This window comes from Mustela nivalis, assembly GCF_964662115.1.
Source record: "Mustela nivalis genome assembly, chromosome: 10".
NCBI lineage: Eukaryota > Metazoa > Chordata > Mammalia > Carnivora > Mustelidae > Mustela > Mustela nivalis.
The window spans coordinates 17,212,835-17,233,265 of record NC_139029.1 but is presented as its reverse complement, the minus strand read 5'-3'; positions in this window follow the sequence as shown (position 1 = coordinate 17,233,265).

Genomic DNA, 20,431 nt, shown 5'->3' with positions numbered 1-20,431 from the left:
TAGGCTGTGTGGGTGATGAGAAGATGGGCAGCACATGGAGTCTTTAAAAAAAAAAAAAAAAAGAATTGAAAATAGGTGTTCAAACAAGTACTTGGATGCAAATATTCCCAGTAGCACTCTTTGCAACAGCCACAAGGTGGAAACAACCCAAGCCGGTCAATGGTGGAATGGGTAAACCAAATGTGGTCTGTCCATACAGTGGGAAATTACCCAGCCACGAAAAGGAATGGAGGACTGATACGCCACCACATGGATAAACCTTGCAAATAAAAGGCTCAGTGAAAGAAAAGATCACAAAAGATATGATTTCATTTATATGAAATGTCCACAATAGGCAAATCCATAGAGATGGAGAGGAGAGGTTGCCAGAGGCTGGCGGCAGGGGAGGGAGGGGCAGGGGGAGATCAGCAGTGACTGACAAAAGGTACATTTCTTTGGGGGCAATGAACTTATCCTGGAGTGAATGATAATGGTCGCATAACCTCATGACTATACTAAAAACCACTGAATGGTACACTTTATAAAAGGGTTAATTGTACGGTGTAGGAATGACACCTTTTTTAAACACAATAGTCTTCCCATCTGGACACGCTGGGGACCGACGTGCATGACTGAGACTTTTCTCTTTATGATAACAGGACCTACCTCCCAGGACGGGTGGGCAGACTCCTGAGCTCATGCCGTGATTTGCAAATGTTAGCTTTCAGCAGAACCTTCGGGTGAACTTGTCAAAAGACAAACTGCTGGCCACATCCCCAGGGTCTCAGATCCAGCAGGAGCCCAAGGATTTGCATTTCTGGCAAGTTCCTGGGGGATGCGGACACTGCTGGTCTATGGACCACAGTCTGAGAAGTGAATGGATTCATGCCAAGGGCTCTGTGTCTGGCCCCAGAGCAAAAACCCAAATGGCACGTGAACCCGGACGTCTCCAAGAGGTTCACATGAGTCATGTTCTCAACTCCCCAGAGCTCCCTCGAAGCCATTTCGCATGGGCAAAATCTCAGGTGCTCCTGGGGATTTGACAGAGAAGAGGCTTTCTCAGGGGCAGCAAGACAGGCAGGCTTCAGAGAGAAGTGTTTCCATCCCTGCTCTGCCGTCTGCTCATTGATCCAGATATACCCCGGGCACTTGCCCCCGGTCAAGGGCCTGCTGGGCTCTTGTGGGAACACAAGGGTGATTAAAGCCAGTCTCAGAAGGTCACGGCCAGGTGGAGAAGACGACGCTGACCCTGAAACAGTCATCGCAGGGGTGTGTCCGAGGGGCAGTCCAGTAAGGGATACTCCCCAGAGACGTCCAGAAGCAGGCTGGTGGCAAAGCCGAGATTTTCCGCAGGGTTCTGGTGCTCTTTCCAGCTCGGGGCCAGAGGCGGTAACAGCCGGCTGACCCCAGAGAAGCTGGCGGGCCCTGCTCATCCAGGGGCGGCTGCCCCATGAGATCGCTGGCCATGAGGGAACACAGGCACAGCTATTATGGCCTCAATCTCCGAGACGAGCTGCTTCTTAAAGGCAACCGGAAAGGAAGACATTAAAAAGGGTGATAGGGCAATGTATTTCAGCGGTTCTAAGAGGCTCCATTTTTCACATTTTAATATCTCTGAAAACTGGGGTGTGTCTTACCATAGCTGTTGGCCAGGGGCCCTCTGGATGGAGTTCTTAAAGTCAGGCATCTCTCTAGTGTGGGTTTCTGTGGCTTGGAAAAAAAAAAAAAAAAATCCTGGAGACAATACAGGAGTGTTCTTTGCCTCTAGGAACCAGAAGGCTGTGGGTACAGGGCAGGGAAGGTGGGCAAGCAGACGTGTTTTGCAGCATTCTTCCTGTGGGAGTCAAAAGTGGGGTGAACCGCCCAACGTAGAGCCAGCGGAGGGCCCAGAGCCCGTGGCCATCCGTCCACCTATGGATTCTTGGAAGAAATGCTGCTTCCGAATGGATAGCTTGTGGCAAAGGGGATAGGGAGAGCATGAAGTTAGCCTTCTAGGAGTGCTAGAAATCTCTCTCTTCTAAACCCAGTGGTAGCTCAGTACTATGCTGGTAAACTGGACACCGAGAGGGGAGAAAAGCCCGGAATTGTAGCATTTGCCAGTTTCCATGGAGTAAATACTCCCACGATGGCTGATTTTGGACAATAACTAGTTTAAAAGCTGGTTTGCAAAATTCCTATGTATTTAGCCATCAGCTCACCACTGATCACAGATGTATATCACATGGGTGAAAACTCATCAGCCATACTTATGACTTTTGCACTCTATTATATGTAAGCTTTTGCTGAACAAAATGCATTTAAAAACATAAAGAGAGAGAGAGAGAAATCACCAACACTTGCTGACACAGAGGACCATATTGTTTGAAAATGCACAGGTGGGGATGCCTGGGTGGTTCAGTCGGCTAAGCATCTGCCTTCAGCTCAGGTCATGATCCCAGGGTCCAGGGATGGAGTCGGGCTCCCTGCTCAACGGGGAGTCTGCCACTCCCTCTCCCTGCCACTCCCTCTCCCTGCCGCTCTCCCTGCCGCTCCCCCTGCTTGTCCGTGCTCTCTCCCTTTCAAAAAATAAACAATCTTTTTTTAAAAAAGCACAGGATAGGACACTGGGTGGCTCAGTTGGTTAAGCAGCTGCCCTCGGCTCAGGTCATGATGCCAGGGTGCTGGGATCAAGTCCCTCATCAGGCTCCTTGCTTTTCTCTCTGCCTCTGCCTGCCTCTCTGCCTACTTGTGCTCTCTCTCTCTCTGATAAGTAAATAAAATCTTTAAAAAAAATAAATAAATAAACATAAAAATTTAAAAAGCACAGGCATTGTTCACTCTGACTCAGAATGTGATGTTTATCTTCATGTAAATTTCATATCATTTCATTTTCATATAAATGTTCCCTTATGTGTGTACAAGACTGCTATCTGTATGTTATGCACCTAAGTCTGAAGGAGCTTTTGGATTAAGTGTGAAATTAAAAAATTCTAAGTGATAAGAAAGTATGGTCTTAGCCTCATTGACAACATTTTTATTTCCTATGGCATATAAAATAATGGTGTGTCTATATGTAGTGATGTCATAGATTTTTTGAGATGGAGTAATGCATTTGTGCTCAGTTTTACAGCTGTTCTCAAGAGGTGGCTAGATGGGTCTGGATTTGCTGCTGTGTGACCTTGGGCAAGTCAGCTACCCTCTCTGAGCTTCAAGTTCCCTACTTCTAGAATAGGAATAAGAATGTTACCTGCCTCCCACATCATGGTGCCTCAGGGACGCAGACCAAGGGCTCAGCCACGGACTGTAAACTGTCCCTGCTGTCATTACACAGACTCCTGGAACCCTCAGCTGTCAAATAAGCCCAGTCCTAGGTTTGCTGGGAAGAGCCACCGAGCTAACACGTTTAACCAGGCTCTGCAAACCAGAACGTGCTGTGCTCACAAAAAGGACTGTTAAGAACAGTCTAGAGATTGTGAACAATGGACATGGGAAACACACCAGGGCCGCGAAACCAGGACGGGTCACATCACCCAAGGAAAAGAGCCAAAAAGGGAACCGCAAAAACAGCGCCTCGAGGCTCAAACCCCACTTCCACACATGGAAACATCTGTCAATCTGTGGTTAGAGCCGCCGTCCCAGCCTGGCCGCTTGGTCATCTCAGAATGGAGAAGTGGCCATGGGAACGGCATCCTTGTCTGTAAGGGGCTGACGTAGAGGCTGGGACAGAAGGTGGGGGCCGAGGCACCAGAAGCTGAACCGAAAGTGTCCCAGTGAGGCCGTTGCACCCTCTGCCCAGCTGTGCTGTGACAAGACCACGCGGTCCACGGTTAAGGGACGTGGAGTTCCCAGTCAGAAGCTGGGTTCAAATCCCAACTCTGCGCAGATCCTCCTGCCGAAAACCGGGGATTAATCATAGCTACTTTCAGGGTCATTGAGGGGATTAAGTTAGATCACGTATGCAAAGCCCCGATAGGCTAGGCATCCTGGAGGCGTCTCTGCAACATGGTGCTGCCCAAGGCCATCAAACTCCGTGTCCCTGGTGAGTCAGGGGGGCCGAGCATGGAAGTCCACGTTTACTGTGACGTGATTAGTTCTGAACAGAGAATGAAGGATGAGGTGCTCTAGAAAGTCACAGGGTGTGCCCGAAGGTTCCCGGAAGAGCTCAAACTCATCAGATGGGTAAATTAGCCAAGCAGTGGAGGGTGGGAAGGGCATTGCTGGCAGACATGAGAGCGTGGGCAAAGCCTGGAGGCTTGAGGCAGCCAACTGTCCTACTATACAAAGGGGCTGACGCTCTGAAGACAGATCCCTTGGTTTAGGTGGGGAGACGCAGGGAAATTTCTCCCTTATTCTGAGCCAACATTCATACTGAGCTGGCAATGAAATGGGCTGTGGCTACTCCCTCCAGAGTTAGAGAGTGAGCGCCCCAACACCTGAAACATTCAAGGACAAGTCATCACCGGGCCAGTCCCAGTTCTCTCGCCTCAAACACCTTCCTTCCTGTGTTGCAGGGTGGCCGGTGTCTGTGGGCTGCATGTCCCAGACCCCCTTGCCAGTGGGTCTCCAGCTGGGTTCTGGCCAGGCAAGGCACAGTCTGGGGAGACAGGAGAAGGGGATAAGGAGAGAGAAGCTGGAATCTTTCTCCCCAGATGAGATCGCCAGCAGCAACTGCATCTCCACCCGGGTTTCTGGGTTTTGCTGACCCTGCCACCTGTCCAGCTCCCTCCATCCCCAGGGCAGTGACAGGTTTCCCACATCAGCTAATCTCTGGGCTGACTCGTTATCCCCTCTTCGGCTCTCAGCTCTCCCATGTCCTGTGTAACTAACTCCCTATATTGAGTCTCTGTCTGAAATACCTAGAGTGTTTCTGTTTCTTGTTGGGCCCTAAAGGACAGAAGCCCTCCTGCGGTCACGTGGCCACCAGTCATAGCGGGGAGGCTGACCCGGAAGGAGACTCTCACCCAGCCATCCACGGCCCCCTCTCATCCCACTGCCACTTCTGTCTGATGGGGCCACAGGCAGGCCAGCCCTAACGAGACAGGTCCTGGAACAGAAACCAAACCCCAGCCCCAACTCCAACCACCGGAAAAGTCCAAGAGCCCTTCCATGGTTACCCTGAGTGGAGAGAGTCAGCTCTAGATCACAGGGAAGAATTGCATAGAGTGCTGGAGAAGGGCCCTCTCGCTCCAGTTTTAGAGACTGGGTCCTGCTTGCAAGGCAGGCAAGGCCTCCAGTAGCCCTGGGCCAGCATCCCCATTTGAGGGTGACAAAATGGGCCCAGGGGGGGAAAGGGAATTTTTAAATTCCCATCAGGGGAGCAGCAGAGCTGGGGCTGCGAACCAGGTGTCCGGGCTCCTGGCCTGGGGCTCTTTCCCTGCCACTGTGTTATCCTCTCCCAGTCTACCTCTCGGAAACAGGGGCCCTCGAGGTCACTGCCGAGACTGTGTGGCCCCTTGATCTCAACTGGGTGTTGCTGTGGTCCAGCAGCCCCTGTTAGGATGTTTCCTACAGGGGCCCAAGGGCATCTGGGCCGTGGGATGCCTGTAGCCTTGTCTGAGAGTGAAAAGCTAAGGGTGACCTAAGTGTCATCAGCTAGAGGTGGGTCACAAGCAAGGCCTTGTGTCCCTGGGCAGCCACGAGACTGCACGCGGAATGACCTCCGCATCATTTCCGCATCAGAGCCCACGATCGGGTGTGCGTAGAGAACTCAGAGCCGGGGTCAGTGCTGGGGTAAGAGGAGCTTCTGCATTGGGAATAATGTGCTTTTCACTTTAAACCCTTCGTGCTGCTTCTGGGCCGGCCACAGGCACACCGTTGTTCTAAGAATAGTTAATAAAATTGTCTTTAGTATGTCACTTAAAACATAAGAAAAAAATGGGTTTGGGCTTTATGTGCCAAGTGGAAACAGGGCCCAATCAATGAGCTATCACTGTGTGTAGTGTGCCCTTTGGGAGGAAAAAAAAAATTACTTACATGGGGGGGGGGGTCGGGAATATGCCTGGAAGGGGCCACACCAAACTGTCAACATACCTTAAGATTTGGGGAGGGGTGGGCAGAAAATGATACTACTTTTTACTTTATAGACTTCTGAATTGTTTCACTTTTTTTTTTCCCAATGAACTTGTTTTATTTTGTAATTAAAAGAAAAGAGGAAAAAATCACATTTTCAGTTACAAATGCCTACAGTTGGCTGAAGTCACCTGTGATCTTCCCGGCACGTGGCAGACTCAGCCTGACCCTCCTCTGCCTTAGAGGGAGGAAGGGAGGTCGGACTAGGAGCCCTACCTTTACGTTGCAGAAAGCTGGGCCTTTTAGGACACCCAAAGAAAGATAAGAATGAAGGGGGGGCGTGTCATCAGTTAAGTCCACCCCACAAAAGGAAGCTGCAAGGGCCCTTGTGTCTTATCTGCTTTCTGCACCCAGAGTTTGTGTTCAGGCCTGCAGGGTGGAAGGTCAAATAAGAAGGTTGGAGGTGGGAGACAAGAAGACTGAGGGATGGCTAGAGAGACGAGAGAAGACCCAGGTGCTTGCAACTTGGTAGTGGATTAGATGTGCCATGTGCTCTCCATGCGGTCCCAAGAGAAAGGACTGGACCCCATGGGAGGGGACCCCCAATGCATGAACTGGCCGTTGAGAAAAAACAACAAAGCTGGAGGCACCACGTGCCCTGATTTCAAAGCCATCGTCGTCAAAACAGTGTGTGATTGGTATAAAAACAGATCAACGGAACACAATGGGGAACCCAGAAATAAACCCACACACATACATATGGTTGATAGATCTATGACAAAGCAGCCAAGAACACACACTGGGGCAAGGGCGGGCTCTTCAACCAGTGGTGCTGCAGGGAAACTAGAGAGCCACCTGCGAGAGAATCAAACCGGACCCCTCTCTTACACCCGTCACAAAAATGAACTCAAGTGGATGAAAGACTTGAATGCAAGACCTGAAACTATAAAACTCTTAGAAAAAAAACATAGATGGGAAGCTCCTTAACTTTGGCCTTGGTAATAATATTTTGGACTTGACACCATAATAACAACAACAACAAAACAAAAGCAAAAATAAAAAAGGGGAACACATCAAACTAAAAAGCTTCCGTAGAGCATAAGAAACCACCAACAAAATAAAAAGACAACCTACTGAGTAGAAGAAAATATTTGCAAAACATATATCTGATAAGAGGTTAATATCCAGATCGCAGAAAGAACTCATAAAACTCCATAGCAAAAACACAAACAAACAAACAATCCAATTTTAAAAAGTGGGCAGAGGAACTGAATAGGTATTTTCCCAAAGAAGCTATCCAGATGGCCAGTAGGCTCCTGAAAATACGCTCAGGGTCCCTCATTGTCAGGGACATGCAAAATCAAGACCACAATGAGATATGGCTTTCCACCTGTCAGAATGGTCATGATCAAAAAGACAGGAAATACCAAGGGTGGGGGAGGATGTGGAGAAAAGGGAACTTTCGTGCATTGCTGGTGGGAATGTAAACTGGTGCAGTTACCGTGGAAAACAGCATGGAGGTTCCTCAAAAAATTAAAAATGCAACCACCGCATGATCCGGTAATTCCACTTCTGGGTATTTGTCTGAAGAAAATGAAAACGTTCGTTTAAGAAGACATCTGCACTCCGTGTCCATTGCGGCACGATTTACAATAGCCAAGATATGGGAAACGAGCCGAGTGTCCATCCATGGGCGAAGGGCTAAAGAAAATGTAGTCTCTGAATCCAAGGGGATATTATTCAGCCACAGCAAGAGGGAAATCTTGCCACTTGCAACAACATGCAGGGACCTTGAGGGCATTAGGTTAAGTGAAATAAATGAGACAGACAAAGACAAACACCGTATGATCTCTCTTATATATGGAATCTAGGGGAAAAAAAAACCCCAAAACCAAAGCCAACCGAACCCATACCTACAGAGAACAGATTTGCAGTGCCAGAGGTTGGGGGTGGGAGTGGGGGAAATGGGTAAAGGGAGTCAAAAGGGACAAACTTCCGGTTATAAAATAACCAAGTCATGGGGATGTAATGGACGTTATGGCAACTATCGTTAATAATACTGCATATTTGCGGTATTATTAGTAGTATTGCATATTTGCATATTAGTATTGCATAGTATTGCATATTGTATAATTAGTATTGCATATTTGAAAGTTGCCAAAAGATTAGATCTTGAAAGTTCTCATGACGGGAAAAACATGGTGTGGTGACAGCTACTCACCCCGAGACTTACTGAAGGTGATTGTCGGCAATCTACACAAAGATCGAATCATTACAGTGTAGACCTGAAACTAACATAATGTGGTATGCCGATTAAAATTTTAAGAAGTTAAAAAAGAAAAAAAAAAGGAAGAACTGTCTTGAGAGTGAGCGTCCTGTCATTGGAGGAGATCAAGCAGAGGCTGGGCTCTGGCCAGCGGGACACCGTAGAGGTGATTCAATTGCAGATGGACAGGTGGATTCTCTGATGTCCAGAGTCCCTTCCACCCTGAGAGTCGATCCTGGGGCAGGAGGACCCAGCAGAGAGACTGCCCCGTTCACTGAGTTCTCACTATGGACCCAGCGCGGTGCGAAGGGTCCTTCCAACTCTAGAGCCTCAAGCCTCGCGGCAAGGCCGACAGTGGGGAGTCCCTGCTCCCCTGTTCTACAGATGAGGAAAGGGCTCAGGGGACCAGGTCCCTCAGTGTCACCCCCATCACCCTCCTAAGTTGCAGGTGCCCAAATCAGCAAGGCCTGCCTCTCACTCGTCTCTCCTTCCCCGAGAAGACACTTCACCAGTCTGTCTGGTTCTCTTTGTCCTCATAAAATACATACCGTCTTAAATCAGCACACATGCATTTTCATATTCTTACTTTAAATTAGAAAAAAAAAATGAAGCCCTCCAAAAGGTGACAAGAAAAGCACAATAAACTCCCATGTCCCTTTCACCAATTATTAACATTTTGCTGCATGTGCTCTCTCTCCGTGTATCTACTACACTTCATTTTGGGGGCCCATACGCACACATTAGGACCCTTCAGCCCAGATGTCCTGGGTGCCTCCGGAGAACAAGGACATTGTGTTACGTAACCCAGGACAGTGATCGCATTCAGGAAAGTTCCCACGCACAAATCCGTTCCCTGACATTACAGTCTACATTCCTTCCACCAACTGTCCCAACACTGTCCTGTGCTGTCATTTTTCCATGTGCATGTTTCCAATACTTGGGTTCTTTTCCCCATTCCCGCTTCTTCCACTCGGCCCAGGACGTGAGATCCCTGCATGTCCCTGCGGCACACAGCTGCCTTGCCTCCAGCTGTGGCATGCCCTCCCTGCTTCCCCCAACCCCCGTCCCCCAGCAAGGGATCCCTGACACAGACAAGGCTGTGCTGGACGTCATCCTACCCTCCCCTAGACCAGCGCTGCTCAGACTTTGCTCCCAAATGACCTGTGGCTCTTTTTTTTTTTTTTTTTTAAGATTTTATTTATTTATTTGACAGAGCAAGAGAGATCACAAGTAGGCAGAGAGGCAGGCAGAGGGGGAGGGAAAAGCAGGCTCCCTGCTGAGCAGAGAGCCCGATTCAGGGCTTGATTCCAGGACCCTGAGATCATGACCTGAGCCAAAGGCAGAATCTTAACCCACTGAGGCACCCAGGCGCCTGACCTGTGGCTCTAGTGAGAGGTCAGAGTCTGGTTCGGTAGGACAGCAGTGGGGCCTGGAGATGGGCATTTTGGACCCACTCCCAGGAACGACTGACGCTGCTAGTCCCCTCTTGGAGCCGTGAAGTCCCTGTGCTTGCTTTTGCAGGGGACGGGAGGTTGGGGTTGGACCAGGAGCACGATGGCCGTGTCTTGGAGCTCGCGGACTTCACTGTCACAGAGCAAGGCCACTCTGAGCTCTGCAACAGATATCCCTTGTCTGGGCCCCGACAGAGGTCCAAGCTCTGCTGCCTCCCTCATCCCTCCCCTCAGGCTCCCCACCCCCCACCTCCTACACTGTGACCAAGGAGGTTAACTGAAGCTGCGGTTTCCAGGGGCCAGCACTGAGTCTCTCTGTCCCCGAGCCGCGCTAGCATCTGCAAGGCTGGTTCCAGCCCTCTGGGCAAGACCCAGACCCCTGTCGGGGAAAGGCATCCGGTCTGTGAATGAATGCGTACACCCCGAACTGAGGATCCCTACTGTAGTCACAGACCTTGTCCAGCCCCCCTGCCTCTAGCTCGCCTCTGCTTCACAGTCAAGGAAACAGAGGCACAGAGAGGTGGTGCCGCTTGCCAATGCTGCACAGCCAGAAAGGACTTGCCCCAGCTCGGAGTCACAAGGACAAAGCCAACGACTGGGGGAGCTTAAAATTAAAAACACCTTCAGTCAGACCAATTTCAGTGGGGAGGAAATGACATTTCTAGAAGGACGCATCTTGCTAAGGCTCAAGATCCGTGAATGGGCACTGGACCTTTGGGGGTTTTTTGAGGATGCAGGATTTCTGGGTTGACCAGGCCAACCCCGGCCTGTGGGGTGGTGGTGAGGCAGCCTCGAGAGCCATTCTGGAAATGTGTCCCTGAGCCTCTGTGGGTCCAGCTCCAGGCCCCTGCCTGGCCTGTCCACGCCCTCCCCAGTGCCCTCCCCCCACCCCTGGCACCTGTGGACCTCAGGGCCCCTCTCGCCCCCTTGCTGGTTCCTGCCCATTAACCCTTCCCCTTCATCTTCCTGTCAGGCCGGAGGCATGAGGGGCTCAGGCAGATGCCTCATCCGGCCCTGAGGGGGGACTTTGCACGCAGGCAGCACCCAACAGACTCTTGGCCAGGGTGGGGACTGAGAGTCACACCAGCAGCCTTGGAAAAGGCACCTGCCATCTTCCCTCTGGCCCTGCCTCCTGCTCCGCTCTGGCCTCCCTGCCGAGACCCGCTCTTCCCTTCCTTGGCGCTGTCCATCTATTTATGACGTGTGCCCCAAAGAGCCCAGCAAATGACCTCTCACGTCCCAGTCTCTCTCCAGATGTCACCTCCGCAGAAAGGTCTTCCTGGGCCCTGCCACACCGGCATCCCACAGCCCGCCCTCACCACTGCCCTCCAAACTGTCTCGCTGGCTTCCTGGCTGACCGTCCTGCTCCGGCCCCTGGAAAGTCACCTCCAGGGACCAGAACCTTGTCTGTCATGCTCACTTGTCTTCCCTCAAGCCCTGGGGAGGGGCCTAGCAGGAAGCAGATGCATTACAGATGCTCATTTCTAGAACGAATAAGCAGCACTTTACAGCTTACCTGCTGTTTTTGTGTCCACCATATGCTCACGCCCTACAAGCCTGAAAGGCAGGTAGTTTCTCGCCCCTTTAAAAGATGAGCAAACTGAGGTCCCGAGAGGTAAAGGGACTTGCCTGATGTCTCTTACCCAGGAAGTGGCACAGCTAGAACACAAACCCTGGTCTTTCTGACGCCAAACATCTTGTTCTCGTGAACACATTCTTCGGGCTTTTTCTCCCCTTGTACGAGGACGGCGCTCTGGATCCCCGCCCTGCTGTGCCAGCCGCTCGGGGACTGCTGTGACCAATGTCCATTTAGGGACCAACAAGTCCACACAGGGGTCCACCATCTGTGCGGGAGCTGGGCCACTCACCTCACAGGCTTCAGCTTCCTCACCTGTAAAATGGGCATCTTTATAGCCCTCACAGTCTGCTACAGAGTTCAAACCATGGAGACTATTATTAATGTTATTTTATTTGTGTGTTTATGTTTTCAATACACAAATAGACCCCCACTACATTTCTGTTACAAAAATAATAACAATAATAATAATAAAACCCTGCAAATAAAGGGACAAACTAAGGCTCCAAAAGGTAAAGACGCCTGCCCGAGGTCACGTGGGAGGAAGGAGCGGGACCACACCCCAAAGCAGCATCTTCCACTACCGGATGGCTGAACCCATGTCTTCTGGGATCCACGGCCCACGTGGGGACAGACCGCCCAGCACAGCTTCCTTCTTTTCGTGTATTCATTCTCTCCTTCATTCAACCTTTGGGACGGGCAGCCCTCCCGTTGTGGTATAGACCTTCCAGCAGCAGCCCGACATTCTAGAAAGGGGGCACAAGAAATGGACAGCTGTTCCCGGACGCTGCCAATCCCACGGGTCCTGCAGGGAAACAGATTCAGATGAGAAGAGAGGGAGATCGTCGATTTAGCCTGCTTATAGTCTTAGAGGCAAACACACATTTCTGCCGTTCCTATAAAGAAAAACCCCACAACCAGAGCAAGTCCACGACAGGCAGAGGGGAGGCAGGGTAAAGCCCCATGAGAAACCAAGGGGCGTGGCACAGGGAGAGAAAGAATCTTAAGCAGGCTCCACGGCCAGCATGGACCCCAGTCCGGGGCTCCATCTTAGGACCCTGAGATCGTGACCCGAGCCAAAACCAAGAGTCAGACATTCAACCAGTTGAGCCACCCAGGCTCCCCGGCATTATTTTTATCATTGGCAGTGACATCATTGGCATTGACTTGGGGAGGGCCTGTGCGAAGGAGATGGGAAGGGAAAAAGGAATGAGGAAGCCAGGGCAGGAGTGGTCAGGGAGCAGCCGAGGATAAGCGTCTGCCATGGGGTTAGGCCTCGTGCAACCATATGGGAGCCAGGGTTACCATGGGCCACCCGAGTGGCAGTCAGGAAGGGAGACTGGAGGTGCATGACAGCAAGGACAACGGGGACAGCACGTCCACCGCTGAGCACTCTGGGGAGGAGGCAATGTGGGTTCTGTCACCAGGAGGACGGAAGGAAGGTGGCCTGGGGAGATGCCTGGTGTCCACTCAGTTGTTCTTTGTCTTGAACTGTGTGACACTGGACTCACCACCGGCCACTCCAAGCCTCAGTTTCCTCTCTGGGTGTCTGGGGGCCCCATCTGCACACAGATCTCTGGCTCAGTCTGACATAATCCAGCAGCGCTCCCTCCACCCAACACCACCCCCTCCTCACCTCCGAGCCTCCATAGCTGGGAGCCACGGCCAAGACTTTTTGCAAAGTACCTCACCCTTCAAACAAACAAACCAGAAGAAGGCACAGCCTAAGTGTCTTTTTGGTCCACTGCCTGATTTCCTTGAAACCCTGCCTGAGTTCTTTCAGGCCTGGCTGTAGAAAACATGAACTTACCTAACAACTGAGAAACAACCCTGAGCTCTGATGGAGCTGCAGCGAGACATTTGTCCCGGGCAAAGGTGCCCCTGCCCTTCCGAGCGCCCACCCGTCCAAACTGCAGAGGATCTAAGTGAGTTCGTCAGAGTTGACAGTGGGTTCTGCCAGAAGGGAGTGCTAGTCTGAGCCCGCAGAACCTGAGCCAGCATCTGGGCAGGGGGGGCCGTAATTGCTCATTGTCTGAGGGACAGGGATGGCCTTGGGGAGGGGGTGGCCTCAGAAGCTGCTCCCAGACCACACTCCCCTACTTCTCTCCGGGACATGAGCCAGAGGCTTCAGGATCCCCTGACTCGGCTGTCGACCCCGTAGCCCCTCCAGGCCCAAGCCGATGGTCACAGCCAGGATAGGGGGAGCCCAGGGTGAGTCTGGGTCCCCCGCCCATCCTGGGCCGCTCAGCTGGCAGGGTGACCAGGATGACTGGGTGCCCACGTGGGCCACACCCAACCACACCTCCTTCCTGCCAGCCATCTCTGCGTCTGATGCTGCAGGGACAAGGAGTGACAAGACTGGGCCCTTTGTTGCCTGAGTCACAAGCTCTTGATGCCTTCCTGCCCCCCCCTTTAGCCTTCAGGTGACTTGACTTCTGTCTTAGGGACTTGGGGTGCCAAGCAGCCCCCAGTGGTGACGTGGCTGGATTTGGAGGTGCTCTTTGCCCAGTGGTTCTCAAGGGGGCGGGACGGGGGCACATCAGGTACACCTCTAGGGGAGGTGGAGGGACCGACTGCTCAGCTCCATCCTCAGACCTCCTACATGGAATCCCCAAAACACTGGCATCCCCTGAGTTAGGCTCCCGGGCCCCTGACAATTACAATGGGGGACACAGTTCTTCAGGCTTAATCCCAAGAGCCAGAAGACGCAGGATGGAGCCCTGAGTCAGCCCGTTATGAGGTGTGCAAACTTGAGCACGTAGCTAGACCTCTCTGAGCCTGTCTTCTCATCCCTAAAGTGAGGGTAATACTGGCACCTCCTCCACAGGGGGCATGAAGAAAATACAAGAGCCCTCCATACAACTCTCAGCGCTGGGCTCGGCACAGAGTAAACACTCAGTAAACACCAGCTGTTACTGCTCTTGCCTTGGGGCAGAGAGCCCGCTGTTAACCACCACCCAGGCCACCACCCTGCCTTCTCTCAGGCCACAGTCTCCCTCTGCCCTGCCTCGCTAGCCAAATTATATCCCTCCCAGTCAGGACTGCCACAGGCGGTTGCACAGCTCGTACACTGCACAAAGTGCTGTGGCTGGAATTGGGGCTCAAGTTCCAGCTGACTCTGCCACTCAGCCAGCTGCATGGGCATGTGAGCAGTGCCCAGAAGAGACACATTTTCTAATCTGACCCAAAGGGCCACACAGGCAGCAGCAGGTGACTGTGGATCCCTGGCTGAGCTTGCCCCAGCCTCACCCACTCCCAGGACCTGGATCAGTGACTGCCAAGGTCAACCACTCCATCTGCAGCTCAGCCCCTCAGAGAAGGTGGTGGCCAATGGAAGGCTCCCCATCCTTCTATAATAAGAAAATGCCTATCTACAGCACCCACCCCCCCAGCCCTGCGCCTCCACAGTCCACGCAGGCTGCAGAAACTGCAGTGTCTCTGCCTGACAGCAGGAAGACAACAGTGATCCACTGGTTTGTAAAACTCTATCTATATACTTGGCAGACAACTTGGGGAATCTGAAAAATCAGTTTATTATTAGATGAGATTAGAACATGATAGTTAATTTTCTTAGGCATCGAATTGTGTAGGAGAATGTCCAGATTCTTCGGAGATGAGGACTGGATTATTTAGGGATGATGCGTCATGATGTTTACAACTTCCTCTGAAGAGTTTCAGAGAAATTATATAGATACAGATGTACATATGGATACAGAGAAATAGATGTGGGGAAGAAATGAACATAAGCAAACAAATATGCCAAGTGTCAACAGCTATTATGCCCAGGGAGTAGGTATGGAGATATGTGTTGGGCTATTCCTTTTTTTTAGATTTTACTTATTTATTTATTTATTTATCTGAGAGAGAGAGAGAGAGAACACACACAAACAGGGGGAGGAAGAGAGGGAGAGGGAATCCCAAGCGCACTCTGAAATGAATGCAGAGCCCGACACGGGGCTCGATCCCACACCCCCAAGATCATGACCTGAACCGAAACCAGGAGTTGGGTGCTCAGCCAACTGAGCCACCCAGGGGCCCTTGTTGGACTATTTTTGTACATTTGACAGTTTTCATAATAAAAATCATGAAATATTTTTATTTCACACATAATTTTTGTAAAGGAAAGGGTGAGAAATCTCCCAGGGTCAGAGTTCTCTCTGTCTTCCCCCCCAGCCTGCACTATGGTCTTCCTTTCTGAGAGAGACGCTCCTGGGCAGACCCCTGCCTGCTTCGGACATATGGAGAGTGTCCTCCCAGGACGACGCCTTAGAGCCACTCAGAACCCAGGGCCTGGAAGGGCAGAACATCACTGCCCCCGACTCGGTCCTCCCAGGAGTGTAGATGCACAGCTCCGTCCCCCGAGTGCCCTCCCCCTTGGGATCCTCCTTTTAGAGTAAGGTCTTCCTTCCTGCATTTTGTATAACCGAAGAAACTGGAAATCACAGGATCGTCCATGAGTAGAGAGGATTCGAGGCCTGAACAGAACAGCTGTGTAGCTGCACGTTCGGACATGACGGTAGGTCTGTGACATTCCAAGTGAGAAAGCAAGTTTCAGAGAAACCTGAAGAATTTGTTGTTTTTAAAAAGAAAACACTAGGAGGGGCGCCTGGGTGGCTTCATTGGTTGAGCCGCTGCCTTTGGCTCGGGTCATGATCCCAGGGTCCTGGGGTAGAGTCCCACATTGGGCTCCTTGCTCAGTAAGGAGCCAGCTTCTCTCTCTGCTATTGCCCGTCACTCTGTCTGCTTGTGTGTGCCCTCTCTCTCCCTGATAAATAAATAAATAAATAGATAGATAAATAAATAAAATCTTAAAACAAAACACTAGGTACATATGATCATTGTGTGCGCCTAGAGAAAGATCTGGAAGGTGGCCCACTGAACTGTTCACAGTGGTTACTTTAGGAGAGTGAGAGTAGGTGGAGGAAGAGAAACTTTCACTCTCGCGTCAAACACATCTGCATTTTTGGAATCTGTTCACAATTCTCAAGCACACACCGCAGAGCCCTCACTGCATGTCGGCAGCACAGCGACACCCTCTCTCACGCAGCTCCCACTATGTGTCAAACGCTGTTCTAAGGACCTCATGCCTACTAACACATTTAATCCACACATTTTCCCCATCATCTTTCCCAATTTAGAGAGGACAGAGGCACAGAGCTGTTACGTAACTTCCCTGAGGTCACACAGCCCGTACGTGGCGGAGCTGGGATTTGAACCTGAGCAGTCTCTCTCCAGCAGCAATGCCACAAGCTGTTGCTATCCCCTCGGAGGCCTCTTCCAGCACTGTTTCTAACTCTCACAAAGCTCCCAGAGGACTTCTGTGCCCAACTCAAGGTCTCTAAGAGCCACTGAAGAGGCCGACCTGAGTTGGTCCAGGTACTAACGCAATGGAGGCTGGTAGAAGGTTTATCCTCTTGGCAGTGAGGGCACCAGAGAAATAAAGAAGGTGGACTCAGGGTAAGGCCCTGCAAACTCCAAAGCCCTTTCTCCTTCCCATGCACCTCTGGTGCCACACAATATTAGTCCTTGAAAATCAAGGCCCTTCTTTCTGCTTCTTCAGCAGATGAGGGAACTGAGGCCCAGAGACAGGGAGAGCCCCACGTCTGGACGGGTTTGGCCGGGACCTTTCAGGCCAAGGGAGGAGAATAAAGCCCCGTCCTATGGTCCAGGCCTTCCCCATCTTGCTTTCCATGGGTGGTGAGGACCGAGCCTCGAGTCCCAAGAGACTCCCACCGGCTGCCAAAGGGGAAGCCGTCTCCAGGACACCCCTCGCAGGTGGGCCCCCATGGCTCCCACGCAACACCCCATCCTCAGCATCACTGGGGCCTGGACAGAGATGTCACACTGTCCCAGAGCCACACCTTAGAATTCTGAGAATAAGAAGTGGCCCAACACCCCGGTGGAGACACACCCAGATGTTCACGGAGGCAGATCTGGGGCGTGAAACTGCGGGTAATGTTTATTTCCTTCTTTGTACTTTCCCACACTTTCCAAATTTTTATTTGGTGAACATGCATCACTATTATAATTAGGCAAAGAATACCGGACTTTTTTTTTTTTCCTCCAGGAGAAACCAAGGACGTATCACAGGACACCTTTGAGCCAGTGAGTGTAAACCGTGTGACACTTGCTAACCTAAGAAGAGGACATGAGAGAGGGAGAGAGCCAGGGAGCCAACATCTGTTGGGTGCCTACTACGTGAGGTGCTGGGAATGCTACGTCCGTGGTCTCTCATCTTCACAACCAGCTTGGGCGTTTGGTGTTATGACTCTTATTTTACAGGGGGATATACTGAGGCACAGAAAGCAACTGCTCCTCCCACCTCACTATGCTGCCTTTCCTTGAGGTAGTCTTTTGACTTGGGAATTCCATTCCCAAGGATGTATTTCTAAGAACTACATCAGTGGAATTCGAAAGCTGTAGGCATAAAGAGGTGTGTGTCAGCAAACTACAACAGCAAATACTGTATAATCCAACAAGGTGACAGAAGACACTATATAAAGGGACCTTCGGTCATGGGGAAATAGTTTCTCCATACATGGTAGCCAACCCGCACAAAGGCCCTGCCTCCTTCTAGTCACAGGCGTATGAGGCCCCGCCTCACGCTGAGTAGGGCTGCCTTGGTGGTCAGTGGGCTACAAGGGAGCAACCTCAACAAGGCCATGAAAAATGTTGCAACTTTCACCTCAGTCTCTTGAACGTTCCTTCAGGGGTAAGCTGGTGGCCACCATGTCATGAAGAAACACAAGCCGCATGACGGAGGGGCCCGGATGGAGAGGCGCTGAGGCCTCCCGCCAACAGCCACACAGTGTGCCATCTTGGGAACGGAGACCCCGGAGCCCCCTTTCAAGCCCAACTGAGCTGCTCCCCAAATTCTTTTTTTTTAAATTTATTTATTTGATACAGAGAGAGATCACAAGTAGGCAGAGAGGCAGTCAGAGAGAGAGGAGGGAAGCAGGCTCCCTGCTGAGCAGAGAGCCCAATGCGGGGCTCCATCCCAGGACCCTGAGATCATGACCTGAGCTGAAGGCAGAGGCTTTAACTCGCTGAGCCACCCAGGTGCCCCTGCTCCCCAAATTCTTAACCTACAGAAATGATGAGAAAGTAAGCATTGTGGCTGGGTGTCTGTGAAGTTGGAGAGATCCTGGCCAGACCAAGGACATGGGCTCTTGTGGTCTTCTCGACCCTTGACCTTTCCCTAAAGCTCCTCCATGAAATTCTTTGATCATTTAAAAAAAAAAAATTAAAATAAGTGAATAAATGTCATTTTTTTTAAATTTAATTTAAAATTTTAAAGATTTTGTTTATGTATTTGACAGAGAGAGGTCACAAGTAGGTAGGCAGAGAGGCAGGCAGAGAGGGGGGAAGCAGGCTCCCTTCTCTCCCTTCTGAGCAGGGAGCCCTAGGCGGGGCTCGATCCCAGGACCCTGAGATCATGACCTGAGGCAACGGCAGAGGCTTAACCCATTGAGCCACCCAGGTGCCCCGAATAAATGTCATTTTAAGTCACTAGGTTTGGGGGTAACTTGTTCCACGGCAGTGGATGAACGATGCCCCCCCATGCCACGGAATGCCATGTGGCAACGAATGTGAAGAGGCGTCTGCTCCGCATGACGTATGACAACATGCGTGAATTTCCCAGTGTTGAGCAAAAGAGGCCAGATAGCAGATGCTATTCTTTGTGATTTTAGGATACAGAGATCAAAAACTCTCAAAACTGGCTCAGCCAGTGGAGCTGGAGTGATCATAGGGTTGTGAGTTCGAGCCCCATATCTGGTGTAGAGCTAACTTAAATAAATAAATACAAATCAATCAATCATTATAAAAAAAAAACACTCAAAATTAATCTATGCTATCATAGTAGTGGTTCCCTTTGAGGGGGGCTCATGAGGGGGGCCAGTCAGGAGGAGTCCCCCAGGTGCTTCTCCATCTGGGGGCTGTTTAGTTCAGATCATGGGTGTGTTTAGTGTGCAAAATTCCATCAAGCTGTGCATTTGTTAAGAGTCCATATAGACACCCTATTTCAACGCGAGGTGTTTTAAAATGAGCATTTTACATGCACTGTAGAAAATCTAGACCCCTGTGACCAGGCTCTGGTCGGTGAGCTGGGAGATCCTGCCCAGGGATCTCTGTCCCACAGCACACACACGCACTGGAAGGCAGGATGGAAACAACTGGAAATGTCTGTGTTGGGGGGGAAGGGATTCCAGGCCCTCCTTACATCTTTAAGGATTTCATTTGCCATCTTTACATCTATAAGGATTTCCTTTAAGAATGTATTATACTGGGGCGCCTGGGTGGCTCAGTGGGTTAAGCCGCTGCCTTCGGCTCAGGTCATGATCTCAGGGTCCTGGGATCGAGTCCCGCATCGGGCTTTCTGCTCAGCAGGGAGCCTGCTTCCTTCTCTCTCTCTCTCTGCCTGCCTCTCAGTATACTTATAATTTCTCTCTGTCAAATAAATAAATAAAATCTTTAAAAAAAAAAAAAAAGAATGTATTATACTGGGGGCGCCTGGGTGGCTCAGTGGGTTAAAGCCTCTGCCTTTGGCTCAGGTCATGATCTCAGGATCCTGGGAGCCAGCCCCACATCGGGCTCTCTGCTTGGCAGGGAGACTTCTCCCCTACCCCCCCCACCCTCCCCCTGCTTCTCTGCCTACTTGTATCAAGTAAATAAATCTTAAAAAAAAAAAAAAAAGAATGTATTAAACTTTTCATTCTTTCATTCTTTTCCAAAGGAATGAACTAAAGGGCCAAGAGGTAAAATGCATTTCTGCAAAGGGTCTAACCAGAAAACTACAGTGTAGTCAGTCCTCTAAGCAGTGAGCTTTCTTATTCACCCGAAATCTGGCCACCCAGAAGAACTCCTTCCCAGAGATTTTACAAATTGCTCAAGTGTGGTTTCTCTGGCAGGATTGGTTATTGCAACTACTGTTTACATTAAAGGTAGAAAAGTGAAGGCCTGTTCCCAAGGTTCACAGAAGAGCGGGACTAGGGAGGGAGAGAGAAGGTGTCGCAACATCATGGGCTAACAGAGCAGGAACTATCACTTTGCTATGAAGTAAGAGGGAAAATCTGCGGCCCTGGGAGATTCTTGCCAGGGCTGATAGTAAGAGTTAGATCAGAAATATCACCCTCCAATCCCAAAATGGCTACAGACACAAAAGAAAGAGGA